Raw genomic sequence first — 19,621 nt, 5'->3', positions numbered from 1 at the left:
GACTATATAAGCCTATTCTTGACTATTTTCCTGACTATATAAGACTAAGCTAAAAAAAAGACAATTCCCACAATTATTGTTAATAAATGCGGGCTTTCTGTATTTTTTCCAAAAACGAGGTATTATATGTCTTACATGTAATAAACAGAAAGTTTCTTATCTGAACTATTACTTTTACTGTGCTCAAAATGCTTCGTTTACTCAAATGGATCAAGTTCACAGTACTCATTAGGGTTAGTTTTTGAACTTAAATGGTTTGTTGCAATCGGTTTCCTCAAATGGTTTGAGTTACCTTAACTTTTGGGGTTTTACAGGGTAGCAAATGTGCTTGTAAAAGGAGAAATATTTAGAATGCAAAGTTTTGTTTATATCTTGTTTTAATGCCATGGTAAAAAGTTTAGAATTTTCTCCCAAAAATGTTCAACCAAAGGACACTATAAACGATGATATAGAGTTCCTATATTTTTATTGCATTTTAGCATTGGTCAGGAATATTTGGATTGCATTTGTGAAGTAATTCTGGAGTTATGTACAGTCTTCATTATATTGCAGAAGTTTGAACTGTGTATTAATTGTCTGGGTTTGTGCTTCAGACAGATACTCTTCCATTCATCTTCTGTGATACGCTCTCTCATCTCGTGACACCATGCCACATGTATATTTTCGGTTTATTTCCTTGCAATTAGTGGAAATTAATCTGTAAAATCAAGAAATTTGCCCATTTCCATCAAAATGATTTAAAGTAATATATTATAAAGGGAATAGATCTGGAATGTCTCTCTGATAAATCCACCTAAAATGTGTTTTAGGTAAATCAAACCTTTGTGTTAATTCTTGAAAACTGAGCATAGTTTGATTATTAAATATACATTAATCAAATATTAATATAAATGTGAAATTTGAAACCTGACAGCTTATAAAAGAAGTAAAAAAAACCCATCAGGATACAGCATCTAAACAACATTAAAAAAAAACTAAATATAATAGACTTGACCTTTCATTAGAAACCATCATTTTAGCAGCATAAGCATCATGCTAATTACTTTTACACAAATAATCACCTCCGTTTTCTCCATGAAAACAAACATCTAGTTCTTATCAACAATTTCAATGCCCCACATGTTATTACAAGTCCAAATGGTCCATCTGTAGGGTTCACAAAAAGCCTTTTTACAGCGTAGCCCGTTGACGATATGAATGTAAATGCACGTAAACCCATCATCTCTAATGGCGAAGCAAGAGTTCATGCATTTATGAGACGCGTGTGTTTGCATGAGAGAGCGAGTGTGTGCTATAAAAGGCTTTTAATTGATAAGATGTGAGTTTTTATGGTGACGGGGTCGCGTAAACCATCACAGAAATATGTGCTAATGATGCGTTTCAGCTCGGTGACTCGGGCTGATTATAGCATATAGGCATATATTATAAATTGAGCATGAGGGCCATTACACTGTCATGCTAATTATGGGAATCAGGACCATTTCTCCAAATATGACCGTTTCACTGGCTAAACTTTATGGATTGGATATGGCTTCCAGTGGGACCTTTTGGAGAAAATTTGACACAGGATTTGAGGTATTTGATGTGGTCCTGCTGTTTATCATCCGTACATGTGTCACCGTTGTCAGCAAATGTTTCCCAAGTGAGGTTTAATGAAGCAAGGATATTTTCACAGTATTTTATATATTGTTTTTTCTCCTGGAGAAAGTCTTATTTCTTTTAGTTTGACTGGAATAACAATGACATTTATTATGACAATACTGATTATGACATAACATAATCAACATAACTTTCCTAAAATATTAAGTACTCATGTCATCATGGCAAAGACAAAGGAAATTTGTTATTAGAAAGTAGTTCAGTATTATTATGATTTAAAACGTGTTGAAAAAAAAATGGTAATATTTTTTAAAAAGTATCATTTAAAATGTAACTTCTAGCTAATATATACACATAATAATAATTATTATTATTCTGATATTATTCTAAAATTAATGTACTGTATTGTGTGTTTATATACTAATATAATTGCTTAATAAAATTGGGAAATATTTTTTTAAAAATTAAATGTTACTTAGAAATAATATAAACAAATAATATTAATAATAATAATAATAATAATAGTAATTCAGATTATTATAAAATTCATGTATAGTGTGTTTATATACTGATATAATTGCTCAATAAAATTGGGAAATATTAAAAAATAATAATTGAAATGTAACTTAATATATACAAATAAGAATTATTATTACTCAGATATTATTATAAAATTAATGAACTGTGTTTATACACTGATATAATTGCCAAATTACTCAAATGAACAACTATACCAATTTAAGCTATTCAAATTTAAAAATATGTTAAATAAAAACTATTAAGTGTGTGTATATAAACACATTTAATAGTTTAAGTTTTAATTATATGTATATATATATATATATATATATATATATATATATATATATATATATATATATATATATATATATATATATTAGGGCAGCTAGATGTTTGAAAAATCTAGCATTGCTAATTTTGCGATATGAATAAAATGTCACCAGATAACTTGATATAATATCACCAGATAAAATATCTCTGTTTCGAAAGAAGTTATCATGTTAGAACCGATTGGGTTGATTTTGCAGTGCAAAACTTTTTTGGGGGTCCCCGATACATTTTCATTGTGGTATTTGCAGTGCATTTCTGTATTTGCATGTGTTGGGAGTATTTTCATGCATAACAATCTATAAATACAATCAAGAAAACTCTACAATTGAAAAACAGCATTCAAGTACAGTAATCCTAAATACAGTAAAATTACAGTACAGTAAAAATAATTCAATAAAATTTATCATAGTTAAGGTCACAAATTGTACAATTTATTATACCTGAATGCTTTTAAGGTCATTATACAATCACAGGCATCAAAAACACAGATGATAATCCACACTCAACATTGTGTATGCTCACGATGTGACTATTGCGAATGATCACATTGTGATATCAATGCTGAAACGATATATTGTGCAGCCCTAATATATATAATATAAAGAGAGAGATTCATATATTTATTTAACAGTCTAAAAGATGATTGTTGGTAGTGAAGAAAACACCAAATGCACCAACACAGGAATAGAGCAAATACAAAACTATCAACTCTTATGCTACCAATAATATTCCCCATGTCTGTTAAACCAAGAGTATAAAACAATATACATGCTAAATTCTCCTACTGTAAAAACAACAGTTTTTATAATGGGTAGTCAAAATAAATCCACAGATTTAATCCTCGGCTTCAAGAATTGATCAACTGAGAGATCTAAACAAGCCTCAGTGCAGCAATGGCCTATATAAAGCTCTGTTTTGTTCCCAAACGTGGAAATAAATTGCCCTCCTGCATCATTATGACCGACACACACTTAACACTTTCTCCAGCAGGAGCAGCAGCAGCATCATCATCCTCGCAGCTCCATCTTCCCCCATAAAGTGCAACAATAATCTGGTTAGTCACATTGCACAGCCTCTCTGTCCACTGCCTGGCAAATCCCAAAGTAATTTAGACTTAAAAGAAGAGGAGGTGGTTTGCGCCGCCGTGACTGCCTGCCACATACAATTTCACACCAGTGTGTTTTTGTAATGCTTCACTGTTTACTGTCATTAGATCAAATCCCGTCGCCGCCTGGAAACTCGCCACGCTGTTGAAGGGTTTAAACGGGGTGCAAAACACCCACTTCAACACCCCTACTTAATCTGACATTAATGCTCATTAAAATTCACCAACCTTTAGCCTAGGAGCAACGGCTGTAATAAACATATGATGCAATGCACGTATAGATTAAAAACTGTGGTAATAGTCAACACACACACAGTTGGTTTACAAAGATGTGTAGTTCACTAGATGTGTCAATTAACCAATAACACAGTTCTGCTGTTCTGAATATCAGCCAATTATTCATCATATTTATAATCCCTCCATATTTTAGTGACAATAGACAAGCAGAACAAAATTATATGAGGATTATTACAAATTATTAACTCTATATTGCTTGCATACATCACAAACTCGAAAGATATAAGATATGCAAATGGAATTTTCTCAATATCAGTATTGATTATCAGCCAATTAAATTAAATATTAAAACAAACTGATGTCAAATATAATGCAATTATGATTAAGAGTTTGTTCTTTTACTGTACATGTTCATTAAATGATTACACTTTAGTTTAGGTCACAATTCACACTATTAACTACTGGCTTATTACCTGCTTATTATTAAGTTATTAACTGCTCATTAGTAGTTATAAAGTATGATCTTACTCTGCTTCCCTAATCCTACCCAAAACTAAACCCAACTTCTACCTTACTAACTATTAACAGGCAGCTAATTAATAATTTATTAAGCTAGTAGTGTTAGGTAATGATTTGTTAATACTGTGAATTGTTACCTAAACTAAAGTGTTACTGAAAAAAGTACTATTCAATCAAATCATGGTCACACTTTACAATAAGGTTTCATTAGTTAATGTATTTCCTAACATGAACCAATTATGAACAACACTTGCACAGAATTTATTAATCATAGCTCAACATTTACTAATGAACAAAACATTTACATGAACAAATATTTTAATGAATGTATTGTTCACTGTTTGCTTATATTGGTAAATGCATTACAATAGTTTTACAACAGTATTAACTAATACAGCCTTATTGTAAAGTGTTACCCAAATCAGAATCAGTGCTCTGATGATTGTATTTTTTATTATTATTAAAAATAGATTATGTAGGATTTGTATATCGAATAAAAACTGCATTGATTTTTTTCTTATTTAGATTTACATGTTGTATGTCAAATTATTGATGAATTGAACACATGATCATCATGGTCAGATGCTTCCAGGTGCCTCCGGGATTTTGCAAGTCCAATGTATTCGGATGTTAATAAAGAATGCCTGCATTATTGGTTTATATATTAATACAAGAAGGCCTGTCACAATAATCAATATATTGACTTATCGCACAACACATGGACATGACCTCAATCATTTTTGGTGATGCAGTATACTGTATATCGCCCATACATAAAAACCAATTCCAGCAACATTTTGTGGAATATCTCTATCTCTATTGGAGGTGTCAGTGTCAGTATGGTTAAAAAAACACTATAGCATTTACTATACTATTACTTTAGTATATTTTCATGTGGCTGTCTGTCAACTGAAAATAGATCTGGTAGCAGATATCGCAGCCTCTGTTACTTTTTACCTTGCACTTTTTTCTTAACATTATTATTATTTATTTAGGATATGCACTTTCACATTCTGATTCCAATGCCTAATTATTAAATGGTTAAAATTACTATAATTAAATAAAATACCCTTATCTCTTATGTGTTCTTTGGAAAAGTGTACTTGCGTTGCGATATTACATTGTCATTCTGCAATTATATAATGAGTGGCATAAAATGGTCTTAAAATGACAATTATATTGTTTATTACATATTTTGGTGCAATATATCGTACAACAAAAATAGATATAGTGACAGGCCTAAATACAAGTACTGAATAACTAAACAGTAATATTAACACATGCTTGATGAATTTATCACAGCAAAAAATAAGGAATTAAAGCAAATAATGTCATATATTTAGAGAGAAAGTCAGAAAATCGGTTATTTTTGGCCATATATATGAAACAAAAATGCCTCTGTAAAATCCTAGAGGGACTGAACTATTGATAATGTACTTTTGTTATAAGAGAGCTCCAAATCACAAGTACACCGTAGCAGGCAAGTTACCAAGCAACTTTACTATGTCAGAAAAGCAATAGAGGCAGATTTGTGCTGTAAACATCAACATGCATTAGTTTACAAACCATGCACTGTGGTAAATGTTTTGAGGTCATAATATAATACAAGGAACTGTGCCGAAGAACTGATCCATTATCAGAAACTGCATGAAAACGAATAACAGTTGTTAGGGTTTTACTGCCCTATGTTCATTTGAGGAGTTTTCCATACATTTGGGTAGAGAAGGCTTTTTTCTGGGTAATAAATAGATTCTGAAATAAAATAAAAAGGATGTAGGAAGCACCATAAACAAAGGCTATTCATTTATAATCCCCCAGGCATAGAAATACCGTCATGGCAGCTGATTTCTACCACCTTTTCCCACTTGTCAAAGGTCACTGTGTGAGACCACCTTTTGCCCCACTGCCACTAAAAGCTTGTTACAGAAACTCCCAGCAGTCACTAGAGAGAAACCACAGCACTCTAGCCTGGGCCGAACAGAGAGAGGATTTTACCAATACGCTTATTCTAAAATGCTTACTTTCATCATTCGCACCCCTCCCCACATCATTTGTCTGTTGAACAGCATTGAAATAGAAGTGGGTCAATAAGCAAAATGGGTCACTAAGCATTTGTCAGACAAACCCCAGTTTGATTCGAGTTTGTGTCTGGAAGTCTGTATGCAAACATGTTCCCCCAGATGAAACATTGAGCGGACAAATATTATGATGCAATTTCACTAAGAAATATGTTTCTAATTCCCAAGAGACTCTCGCTGGCTAGGTAAAAAATAAATAAAAGTACAGCATGTTCTTCCAGAGTGTCTGTGTTCAATCTTCAGCTCTTTGTTGTTTCAGAGCAACAAAAGCATCACAGACACAACAATATATCTAAATTTAAGGGTTGTTCACAAAGGATTGATTCTTTAAGTTTAGGTTTGTGCGCCTTTGATGATGTTTTTGATGCCATGAGTGTTGTTTCTGGGACAGAATAGAAATAGTTCTGTTTGAAAGACCCCAAAACAGACAAAACATAGCCAAAGTTCAAACTAAATATTCTATTTTCTCTTTGAGAATTAAACTGTTTGTAAAGAAGTTTGTTTGATTATTCACATGCAAATGTTTTCTACATGATTAAACATTTTTATTTATTCATTCATTTTCTTTTGGCTTGGCCAAATTATTCATCTGGGGTCGCCACAGCGGAATGAACCGCTATCTTATCCAGCATGTTTTACACAGCGCGACAATTTTCACGTTTAGAGCCACGTGGTTTAAAAAGCAATTTTATTTGAGCCACTTTGTGGACTCATGGGTGTGCCAGTCTAAAAAGAAGGTGTGTTAAGTTGCTTCATTGGCGTGTTGCTGTTTTGAAGAACTGAAATGGACTGCGCCATCGACAAAGTAAAAGCAGGTCAAAAGTCCAGCGCAGAGCGCGTTAGTTATGCACCTACGCAGGTCCAAAACACTTACACATTGCTTAATACACACAGGATGTACAGCTTTTTTCAGTTTATTCATGACGATCTGCTTTTGTATAAATCAATTTGTATAAATCAGTATTATTTATTATATGCTTATTTTGTTTAGATTTGTCCGCCTGTTGGGTTTTGGAGACGTATGGGGCATAAGAACAGGACGTGTGTTTGGATAGGACTCATTAGTATAACTAATTAGAACTGAATTTAGAAATAGTTTTAAACAAATCTTTGTGCTTAACAAACCAAATTAAATATGTCGGCTAATGGATGTTTCAGTGAAGTGCATACAACACCATTTCCTTATCCACAAAAGTAAAGGAGCAGAGTAAAAGTAAAGAGAAAGTAAAGACGCCGAATGGAGGAGGATCGTTCTTTATCCTCGTGCTGCAGATGGTTTGTTTAACTCACTTGTGAATCGTTCAGTTTTTCCTCTTACAAAATCCACCATGTAAATAGCAAATGCCCTAAATTTTTATTTAAAGAACTGAACATGGTGTGTATTTACCATTCCTCCTTTTACCACAAACACACTTGGACGGGATGAGTCATCCAAACCTCTTCTTTCTTGCTTGGCTATTATATGAATGCATTGTTTGTCCATATAGCAGGCAGAAAGCGATTTCTGTATTAGAGATTATGACAGCTTGATTTAGGCCACAGAGACTGAAGATTATTGACAAAGCATCCGTGTTTGGCATTGGTGTGGAAGACGCAGACTTGTTTGCTTTTAATCAGATTACATTCTCTAGATTAGGGGGGATTTCCCAGACTATAGGAGACAAAAAATAAGCACATGTCTGCACCTCACAGTAAATATACTACAGGTTCATCATCCACAAGGTAAAAGGCACAGATTTAAGACTACAAGCAGAAATACAGATGCCACAGACAGAAAACCCCAAAGGCTTTTGACCTACATGTCCATTTCCCAGATGAATTCGAGAGAGAACACATTGAGGCAGATGATAAAAACATCATCTCCTTTACCCAACAAAAAGAAATCTGAGCGCAGATGTTGCTGTATGTTTTGTTCAGTGAGGTAAGGTTAGGCTGGTTAGCACTGCCCAGTTAACCAGTTTTCTTCTGTTGAACACAAAAAGAAGATATTTTGAAGAATGTTAAAAACCTGTAACCATTGACTTCCATAGTATTTGTTTTTCCTACTATGGACGTCAGTGGATGGTTACAGGTTTTTAGCTTACTTAAAAACATCTTCTTATGTGTTCAACAGAATAAATATACTCATAAAGGATTGAACCACTTGAGAAAAGATAAATACTGACTAAATGACATCAGTTTCCTCAAAATTGGGTTTATATGTTATATAGTTTTCAAAAATGTGTACTTAGTCTTATGGACTTAATTGTCCGTAGTATACAGTATGTGTGTGAATAAGTGTGTATGGATGATTCCCAGAGATGGGTTGCAACTGGAAAGGCATCCGCTATGTAAAACATATGCTGGATAAGTTGGCGGTTCATTCCGCTGTGGTGACCCCAGATTAATAAAGGGACTAAGCTGACAAGAAATGAAGTTCAAAACGGTGTTAAACAGCTGATGAACGTATAGGACTTTTGACCAAAAGATAAAAACTGTGTAAAATAAAAATGGCTGTGAAAAAAACGTCAGTAAACCGCTGTCAAACAGACACTGATATGAACGTGAACGCTAACAGATAGTCTGCAGGTATTACAAAGCTCCTTGATGCAGACGGAGGTTGTTTCAAGCGTAAAGTCACTGTAGTGAGCCGAAGATAAGCAACACTTTCCTAGTTAAAGCAGCATGACACCAAACAGAGTCATTTGGACTGTTCATGGCTGTCTGGCCGGCACCGGCGTCTCGTGGAGAATTCTCACAGCTTCATCATCTCTCTCTGTGAGATGGAAATGTGGTCAGTCTGCCGGAGCGTCTTATCAGCTCAGCACATGCAGTCGAGGGATAGCCGGAAACGCTCAAGGTCACCTCTGTCTCGCATCTCAGAGAGAACAGAAACCGCAGAAACGGTGTTTCAGATGCTGCTTTTCTTTTATTGATAGCATGAAGGGAAGGCCTTTTAAGTTTTCGCCTAAAATTCAACTCAACTTGTGCTGTTAACAAGGCTGAATGCTCTGGGTTCCACACAATCGATTTGTGTTGGATTGAACATAAAACAATGAAGTTGTTTGAAGGACAGTGTTGTTTCAGCTAATTTTAAATAAGTACATTGTAAAAAAAAATCCTGGTTGCCTTAATTTTTAATTAATTAAAAAATTATTCTCATGAGTACATTGAACTTATATTATGTTAAACTGATTTAAAACAGCTTGCGTAACTTATAAAATTAAGTTAGAACATGATTAACTTAGTTTATTAAGTTACAATCACCCAAAAACATATGCTGTCAGGACTAAATGATCATATATTTTTTACAGTGTTTGAAGAATCAGCAAAGTAAATGAAAGTAAAGTAAGTAAATAATTAAAATGCAACATGCTAAATGTAATGTTTCTATAAATATATTTTTAAAATGTTGACAAACGGGAAGCATTCCAAAAGACAATTACCACTAAAACAGAATTCCTTAAAAAAAAAAAAAACTCTATGGATTAAAATGGGAAAGCAAAGATAAAAACAAGCTGTATTAGTTTGATTATGCAATGATTATGTTTTTATATATGAGCAAATAATAATAAGGTTCAACTGTAGTGGTATTAATTCAGTAATTTTATCCTTTGAATTTATTATTTATGATGTTATAATTCTATTTAAAAACAATAATGGTATTTTATATTTTTATATTTAAGTTTTAAGTTGCTTTGACACAATGTACACTGAAATTAAATCAATTCAATAAAATTTTATATATATATATATATATATATATATATATATATATATATATATATATATATATATATATATATATATATATATATATATATATATATAAATAAATAACTGATCATGTTTTTTAAAATTCGATTGCATTTGTACTATTGTTAGTAGTTCAGGAATTGTATTTATTTAATGGTATATTTATTATAAACTAATTAATGATGTGAATAATAACAATAATAATAATAATAATAATAATATTAATATTTTAAAGATTAATAACATTAATCCTTAAATTTCTTTTAGAATTTGACTAACAACAAACACAACAAAAAAAAAACCCTATTAGTTACCTTTATTTCATGAAATTAAAAATATATTCATTCCTAATATCGTATATGAAATATTCATAATTCTAATAAACATTTTTTATTATTTAAATGTTTTTTTGTTTGTTTTGTTTTAAGCCATGTCACCATCAACACATACACTTTACTCCACAGGAGAACAAAATAACACTATTATTTACACTTGGTGTAAATAATAAAAATCATAAATAAATTAAATAAACATGAGTTCATTTGTGTAAAAAAGAGTGTATTTGTGATTACCAAACAGCTGAAATCCACCATAAATCACGTGCCACTGCCTGGTACTCATTCATGGTGTCATTGTGTGTGGGCGGGGCCATAGATCATAGCTCCACCTACAAGCATACTATAGCATGTTTTGTCTTATTTGTAATACAGAGCTGTTCAGTCTCAGCGCTGATGGATTTTTCTCCACACAAGGCTTGTCGTGGGACGCTGGTGGGTTTTCACACCTACACAGCTGATGACAAATCATTCGCACCGGTGTCAGTGTCTTTCACCTCTGCTATGACACATGACAAGCAGAGAAACGCTGGCCCTGCACTGTTCATCCATCAGCTTCAGATCCAGAATAATAGCAATATCAAAAATCCTCAACACTGTTTGCTTCGGTGCTTTAGTAATGAGGCACTCAAGGCAAGTGTAATTAAATAAAACAATACATATAAGCTAACATGAGAACATGCCTTTAGTGTCACATTATCATCAGTACAGTGCGGAAGTGGCTTTGTAGTGTTTATAAGCATTGATCAATCATGGGACACAAGAAGGATACCAAGAACAATAACTATCCCAGATTATATGTGCTTCAGCTAATATTTTTTGCGAAACATCATATATGTTGCTCCGGGTATGTTTTGTTGCACGTTTTAGATTACAACGCCACTAGAGGGCACTATTTACATTGGAATTAAACAATTCATAATTTAAATAAAATACCTACTATTTTCCACCTACAGATCTAATTCTAAAACAAGTAAAGGTGCACTTTCTAGACTGGACTTGAAGTGTCATATGAGTTTGGGTCAAAGATAAAAGAAGGTAAAAAGTACTAAATAATTTTAAAAAATGACAAAACTCATGGTAGAAGTTCTATAATTAAAGTGAGAAACTGAAAAAATCTAATAATCTCTAATTTAATACATAAAAAAGCACTCAAAAATAACACTAAAGTTATATAACACTAAATGTTTACACCTTTATCTTTTCTACTTAAAATAAACATTGATTGTGAAGTATCAAATGTAAGAAACAAAATCACAGTACATTAGTTTGCAATCAAAACACACTCAGAACATCAAAAAAAGAACATTGTCAGTGTGTGTGTATATATATATATATATATATATATATATATATATATATATATATATATATATATATATATATATATATATACATATATATATTGTGGATGGATGGATGATTGGATGGATGGATGGATGGTGCAACATTTAACACAGACATATTCCTTGTAGTCAGATAAAAATAGAGCAGTAGTTGTTGCCAGATTGAACACCAGCATATTCCTTGTAGTCAATTAAATAGAGGCACTAGCAATGATTTAAACAAAGTTATAGAAGTATTTAATAATGTTTATTAGCACCAATTTATCATCAGACGTAGGAGGTTGGTACAGCACCACAACAGGCTGTTAATCGATTTCTGTTAATGACAATAAAATCACAAACTGAGATCTTTTTTAACAATCATTTGTACACATCTAGACCACAGATTAAAATAACTCTCGACTTCCATTAATCATTTTTAAACACTTAAGATGTAATTATTTTCTCTCTCTCTTCTTCCTGACATGAATTCATTTGCAAAGCTAATCAGCTAATAAAATTTCTTCAAAGAGTTCAGTGGACACTGGGTTTCTGAAGTCGACTAAAGGTCAGTGGTTGACTAGTCAAGAGACACTTTACAGTAGGAGGCAAGATGGATGACTGAGATTCACATATAAGTGAACCTTTATTAATCAAGACAGAAGAGTATGCGTGTATTGCATTTCAGCGATTTTTTTTTTATAAAAGCAAAACAAGAAAATTATAGAGAGCTACTGTATATAGTAAGAAGCATCACATACGGTGTTAAAATAAAATACAAAATAGAATTGCAATAGTGAATATAAAAAGAAGAATAAGTATAGAGCAAATAATAGTTAATAATAATGTAATAATAGCCTGGTGAATAAAGTAAAACGATAATAAAATGACACATAAAATACACATATACATATGTCTGTTATGATCACCAGTTATCTAGCAGTTGCAGAACCATGGAGAACTACAAATTTGCCACTTTACCAAACCACAAATCCCACCATACCCTGCACTCACACACCAGTTCTAGATCACTCCTTGATTTCACACACACATCTGCAATCATCCTCACTGAATACTTGGACTATTTAAGCACCACATAGACATTCAATTCCTTGCTATTGTTCCATGTTTTGCTCTGTTTGGTTTTTGACTGTTGGACTGTTTCTATATTGTGATAATTTTCTGCCCTTTGTCTGTTTCTTGGACTATTCTTTTTGGATTGCCATTGCTATTTATGTTTTGTTTCTGTTTTGAGCCCTGTCTGCCTGATCTTGAACTAAATAAAGCTGCCTGTGGAACTCCCTCTCTGTTGCCACGCCTGCATTGTTACAGAATACATAGAAACAAAAGTGCATTATTTCTAAATAAAACAATAATATGACTTAAATAAGATGTTAAAAAGTGATTGATAAAATAAGATTAAAATTCAGTAACCCTCATTCAACTATTACAGTGTTTAATAGCAAAATATAGTAAATATATATTTATTATGTTTATACAGTGGTGAATAAAAGCAACAAAATGTAAATACATTAATCATAATAATTCATATAAAACAGAAATCCCAGTCAACATTAACCTGAATGTTTCTCTGGGAAAGCTCTATTGAAAAGCATAGAAGAACAGGAGATGTGCAAGCTGACATCTGTGAACGCATAAAACCATCCTGCTCTCGATCAGGTCCTCTAGACTGGTCAACAGCCATACTGTATGCATAGAGTCTGAATGTAAAAGCAGCTCCGTCTCGCTGTTCCTCCTTTTCCCCCTGCGGGTTTTGGCTGTCCTGCCTCAAAACTGAGCTGAGATGCCAAACCATCGGGACGCCAACAGAGAAGAGGTGGCAGTTTAACACACAGACATGAGAGCGACAGAGCCATCCAAACACACCACAGGGCACAGCGTCCTTTGGGCTTTCAGCTCATTTACGCAGTATGTGTGTGTGTTCATCTGAATGACAGATAGGCCTGTAGTTACAAAGCATTACATTGTTTGCAGCTTTAAGCTGTTTTCGCATGTGCTTGATGAGCTTTCTGCATTGACAGCTTGACACATTGTGGTAACTTGATGCTATTATGCTATTTTAATGGTTCCTGATTGTGTTTAGAAGATCTCCTATGAAGGTGTACATCCACATGCAAGGTCAAAATACACTTTTCATTTACACCTGGTATATTAAGATGCATTTTTTTTTGGTCTGATCACAATTGGATTTAAAAGTATTTCAAGATTGCCCACTTTTGGGACTCAAAAACACATTAGATTGGTTTGATTTCATAGTGTAAAGGCTATGTTGTCCAATACATTTGAATAGAAAATTGGGGATTGAACCTGCAGCCTTTGCTATCACTGGCAAAAGGATGATACTATGGAAAATGCAGTCAGAAAATTTTGAGCTTGCCCAATTTCAATCACTTTCAGAGGTCTTCGAAAACACAGATTGGTTTGCTGTTTTAGTGAAAACACTCATATGATTGAATGCATTTAAATGTAATCAAGGACTGGAATTGAACCTGCAACCTACATCATTGTTCCTGTCCACGCTCAAAATTAAGGTGCGCTTTTGTCAGTTACATTAGAATGCTTTGCTTTTCTTGTGCAAACACTTGTGTGCTCAGTTGGGTCTGAATGAAATCAAGGATTGGGATTGAACCTACAACGTTCCCATCATTCTCCCTGTTCAGACCTGGTATTAGGATGTGTTTTTGGACGTAGATTGCATTAAATTTCTTTGCTTTTTTGTGTAAATAATTGGGTGCGTAGGTGTGTTTAAATGAAATTAAGGGTTGGGATTGAACCAGCAACCTTCCTATCATTGTCCTGTTCAGATCTGGTATTAAGATGTGTTTTCGTTGATTACATTAGATTTGTTTTTGTTTTCTTAGTGTAAACATGTGGGTGGTCAGGTGTTTGAATGAACTCAAGAATTGAGATTAAACCTGCAACCTTCCCATCATTGTCCCTGTTCACACCTGGCATTAAGATACATTTTTGTTGATCAAATTAGATTTTTTTTTTTTTGTGTGTAAATACTTTGGTGCTCAGGTGTGTTTGAATGAAATCAAGGATTGGGATTGAACCTGCAACCTTCCTATCATTGTCCTGTTTACAACTGGTATTAAGATGCGTTTTTGTTGATCAAATTAGATTGGTTTGCTTTTCGAAAACCAATACGCAGATTGTCAGAAGTGTTTGAACAAAATCAAGAATTGGGATTGAACAAGCAACCTTTCCTATAACTGGTTCGGTTTACACTTGCTATTATGATACGATTGTTGTAGGTCAAATTACAAGTTCACAAAACTAAAAAGAGGTGTACAGTAAACGAGGGCTAAAAGGTGCTAAGCTTGTCCACTTTTAACCACTTCTAAAATACCATAAAAATACTTTTATAGTGTAAACACTCAGGGAGTCATATGCTTTTGAACAAAAAGCAAGGATTTGGATTGAACCTGCAACCTTTAACACTGGTCATGGTATTAACACTCATGGTCAAATGCATTCAAATGGCCACAAAAAAAAGCACCCACTCTCCATTTATGAACATTATGTGACGTGTTGTTGAGGCACACTAGTCAGATTGGATTTAAACTTTGACCAGATCTGTTAGCTAAACAAGCTCTAGCATGATGCATAGTAGAGTAAATGACTACAACAGGATTTACATGTAAGCATGACGCTTAACCTCATTCATATCTGCATGCACAAGGAAACAGCACAGATGGCAAATGTCCTACATCATGACTTTAAACCCCACGGATCAGACTAGATGACCTGCAAAAAGCTTGATGTACATTTCTCTCTGGATCTTTGCGTGCATTATGATTTAAAACAAATATTTGTAATATATTACAGGACAATCACTGGCTGTTGAGCTGCAATTTCCTTTGGTTCATACTATAAAACATGCATTTTGTAAGCAATTAAAACCTTCCACTTATATCCCTTGTAAAAAAAATGATGCTGTTACTGAAAAAAATCAACATATTTTCTGTATTTTTAGCCTCAGAAGTGGTTCAGATATTAGCAATCTCTCTGACGCCTGAATGTTCTACCTTCTATCATTTCAGCGAGCTTATCCTGATGCTCAATATGCAAATCCAGCCATGTCCATGCAGATGCAGCATCCCATAATCCACCAGCAAACACACAGGCATCCTAAATAGAAAGAGCAGAGGTGACTGACCACCATGCATTTGCCTTTAAACCCCGAGCGACGAGCACATTTGCAGATTCGAGCACGTAGCGCTGCTCACAGGAGCGAGCAGAGCCTTCAGATCTGCATAAACAATGTGAAACGGCTGTCAGATCAGATTGAGGAGCGTTTTACTGCGCTTTCTGATGACTGTGTGGAAAAAGAGCTTGACAGATGGGTTTGGTGATTGATTGACAGCTGCCAGAGGCTTCACTGCGCCATCAGCGGTTTACATAGATCGCAGATTCATATGAAAAAAAAAATAATAATAATAATATTATTTATATATATATATATATATATATATATATATATATATATATATATATATATATATATATATATATATATCAGATAAAGAGATGTGAAGTTAAATATTTACATGACACAGGTCATTCATACTGTAGTTATGCTGATATTCAGAACACTGCAATTGTAGTTATGGACACATAATAGCTAAATGAAACAGGTGAAGTTGTTATTTTACATTTAATATAAGCAGTAAACTAACTATATTGTATCTTAATGCCATGTCAGCATCATTCTTCATCTTCAGAGAAATACAAATATAATAAATACAATAAAAACCATTCAAACAGACAATTAAAAAGTTCAGTTAACTAGCTAAAAGTTAGCAAAATATAAAACAACCTAAACTATAATCTGTTTTCAGTCACATTTTATTAAGGTAGAATTTTAACGCTATTATTATGATTATTTTATTATGATTATTTTATTTTTATTATTATTGTTTTATTATTTTAATAAGGCAGACTTTTAACACTATTAACAAAGCATTAACTATGACTTTTAGCTCAGTAAAGTACTAATTCGCTGCGTATTAATAGTTTTTAAGGCAGTAGTTGGGTTTAGGTATTGGGTAGGATTAGGGATGTAGAATAAGATCATTCTTTATGTACTAATAAAAAGCCAATATCTTAGTAAGTTGCTGGTAATAAGCTAGTAGTTAACAGTGGGAATTTGTACTTAAACTAAAGGGATGAAAATATTTGACAAAAAAGGTGAGAAATTAATTTTAGATGCTGTATTTGGTATATTATAACATTTTAAAGTATTGAAGTAAACCTGAAAATTGCAGCAAACTAACTTTACATATTTATACAGTTTAATAACTTAACTAAAACACTATTGTTATTAGTAAAATTACAAAAAACTGAAAGTGAACAAAGATAAGATTCTTAAGTCGCAAAAACTGATTTAGAATTAAATAGATTTTGTTTTTTAAATGTAATGAAACAATTGATACATACAGTAAGACTGATTTTCAGTGTTTTAACAGTTCCTTAAAAGAAATGTATCAATTAATTTGACTATAATTATTACAGTATAATTTTGCAGTATGGCAAACATTATAAATGTTAAGCTAAAAACACGATAGAAAGAGACTGACTGACAAGTAGGCAAAACACCAACAGGTTTCATGTGTAACCAAGCAACACTAAGCAGGTATTGTTGTCCAGTTCATGCTTAGATTTTACCTTGAACAAAAACAAAACTCGCAAAATGTTTCAGAAAAGATAGAGCAATTGAACTTGGCCAAAATTGGGATCCTCATTCTGGGCAAAAATCAGCTTCCACTTCCACACCACATTCTTGTCAGAAATGCTGCAAAATGCATTTCTGCCACACTTTTGCAATTAAAAATGGAGAGCTGTGTGTTTGTTCACTGGACTGCAAACATCAAAAATCATGCTGTGTGACAGAAGTAAAAAGTTGATGCTCCAGATATTGCTTTTTAAAGCAGTCGTGCAGGATTCATGAAGCACCACCGCACTCCATCAGACTCAGACTCCAGCTATACTGTGCATCTTGAGTTATTCAAAGCAGTGGCAAGTGAAATGAAAAGGTCTGTGGTAAAAGTGCTGAGTTACATGTCTGTGCTGGTGTTCGGTGTCTGTCCGCGCTCAGAGCTACATGGAAAGCGCATCTGCAGAAACACAGACTGTCATTGAGCTCCAGAAAACCCGCTCGAGCTCAACATTAATAAATAAACATTCAGATTTTTCATCTCAGTTAATTAGGATAAACTACAAATATTTAAAGATTATTAAGAAAATCATAGAATCAGATTTTTTTTCTTTCCTCTGAATACGAAGGAGATTTAACGTCATGACTGAAGGACATTATGAATTTCAACAATGGATCCTTTTCACAAGACTGTTATGACACATTTCACACACATCATAATCTTAAATCCTTGAAAGTTTTAATATTTTAATTTTTTTTTCAAATGTGTGAACATTTATATGCATTTATGAATGTATTATATCATCTTTGCGTCAAATGACAAAAACGAATAACTACTTGTACGAGGTGTTTCTAATTTGACGATTATTCTCTCCTTTGGCTGCCGTCATCAGTCTCACACTATTTTTTGATAGTCCTGATAACACCATTGAAGAGTTTTTCTATTAATATTTCAGCAAATTGGATTGTAAAAAAATATTTGTTGTACTTGCCCATTCACCGCACTCTAAGTTTACCCAACTATGATGACTTCTGCTGCTGAGAAACCCAGAAATGTGAAAATGTTGAACAGATTACTAACTAATCATCCCTTTTTGGGTCAGTCCTTTCTTATTCAATAAGGACAATCAGATTTTGTTTATGTTCATTGTTCATTCATGTTTCATTTATATATTAACCCCTTAACTGATGACAGCTTACAGTTTTATATATATATATATATATATATATATATATATATATATATATATATATATATATATATATATATATATATATATATATATATATATATATATATATATATATATATATACTGCAATCTTCAGGTTTAATTCAAGTTATACTTTCACATTTTTTTAAAATACAAAATTTATTTCTCACTCTTTTTTTTGTTTAAATTGGCATAATGAAAATATGGCAGCACTTTCGTTTTAAGTACCCACTTTTAATTACTGACTGTTTATTAGTACTTTAAATACATCTCTAACCATACTCTCAAACTCAATTCCTGAATGGCTGCAGCTCTGCACAGTTTTGCTCCAACCCTAACCAAACACAGCTGATCTAGTAGTGTCTAGTCTTGAACACCTTGATTAGTTGGATCGGCTGTGTTTAATTAGGGTTGCAGCAAAACTGTGCAGAGCTGCGGCCCTCCAGGAATCCAGTTTGAGACCTATGCTCTAAACCCAACCCAACTCATACCTAAACCCAACTACTACCTTGCTAACTCTTAATAAGAAGCAAATTACAGTTTATTAAGCTAAACGTAATCAGTTAATTATTTGTTAGTAACAAGAATTGTACCTTAAAATAAAGTGTGACCCACTTTTTAGTACAATTTTTATAAAAACTAAAATATATATGCATATATCCTCTCTGATTTACACAGTTAAGGGGTTAAACAATGCAGCAGTTTAAAAACTATAACAGTTAATGATTATGCACTAATTCAGAATCAGTAGTATTAAATAAGACTTAAGACAGATTTCAGCAAATTCTCCAATTAAAATTGACAAACTTAAATGCATTTATTTAAAATAATACAATAGTGTCTTGCTAGTCTCTCTTTAAACATTTTATTCTACATGAACAGTGTTTGGCAGAAATCGCAGAACTCGCATACTGTATATAGCACAATCAAATGCATTTAAGTG

The 19,621-nt window shown here is 32.9% G+C and overlaps 1 protein-coding gene across 1 annotated transcript in view; it reads left to right on the top strand.

The window, feature by feature from the left end:
- Positions 1-19,621, top strand: part of tmem178bb (transmembrane protein 178Bb) — a 122,525-nt gene that overhangs the window by 81,860 nt on the left and 21,044 nt on the right.

The sequence above is a fragment of the Danio aesculapii genome, chromosome 4 (assembly GCF_903798145.1).
Source record: "Danio aesculapii chromosome 4, fDanAes4.1, whole genome shotgun sequence".
Lineage (NCBI taxonomy): Eukaryota > Metazoa > Chordata > Actinopteri > Cypriniformes > Danionidae > Danio > Danio aesculapii.
This window is presented reverse-complemented; position numbering and strand designations above follow the sequence as displayed.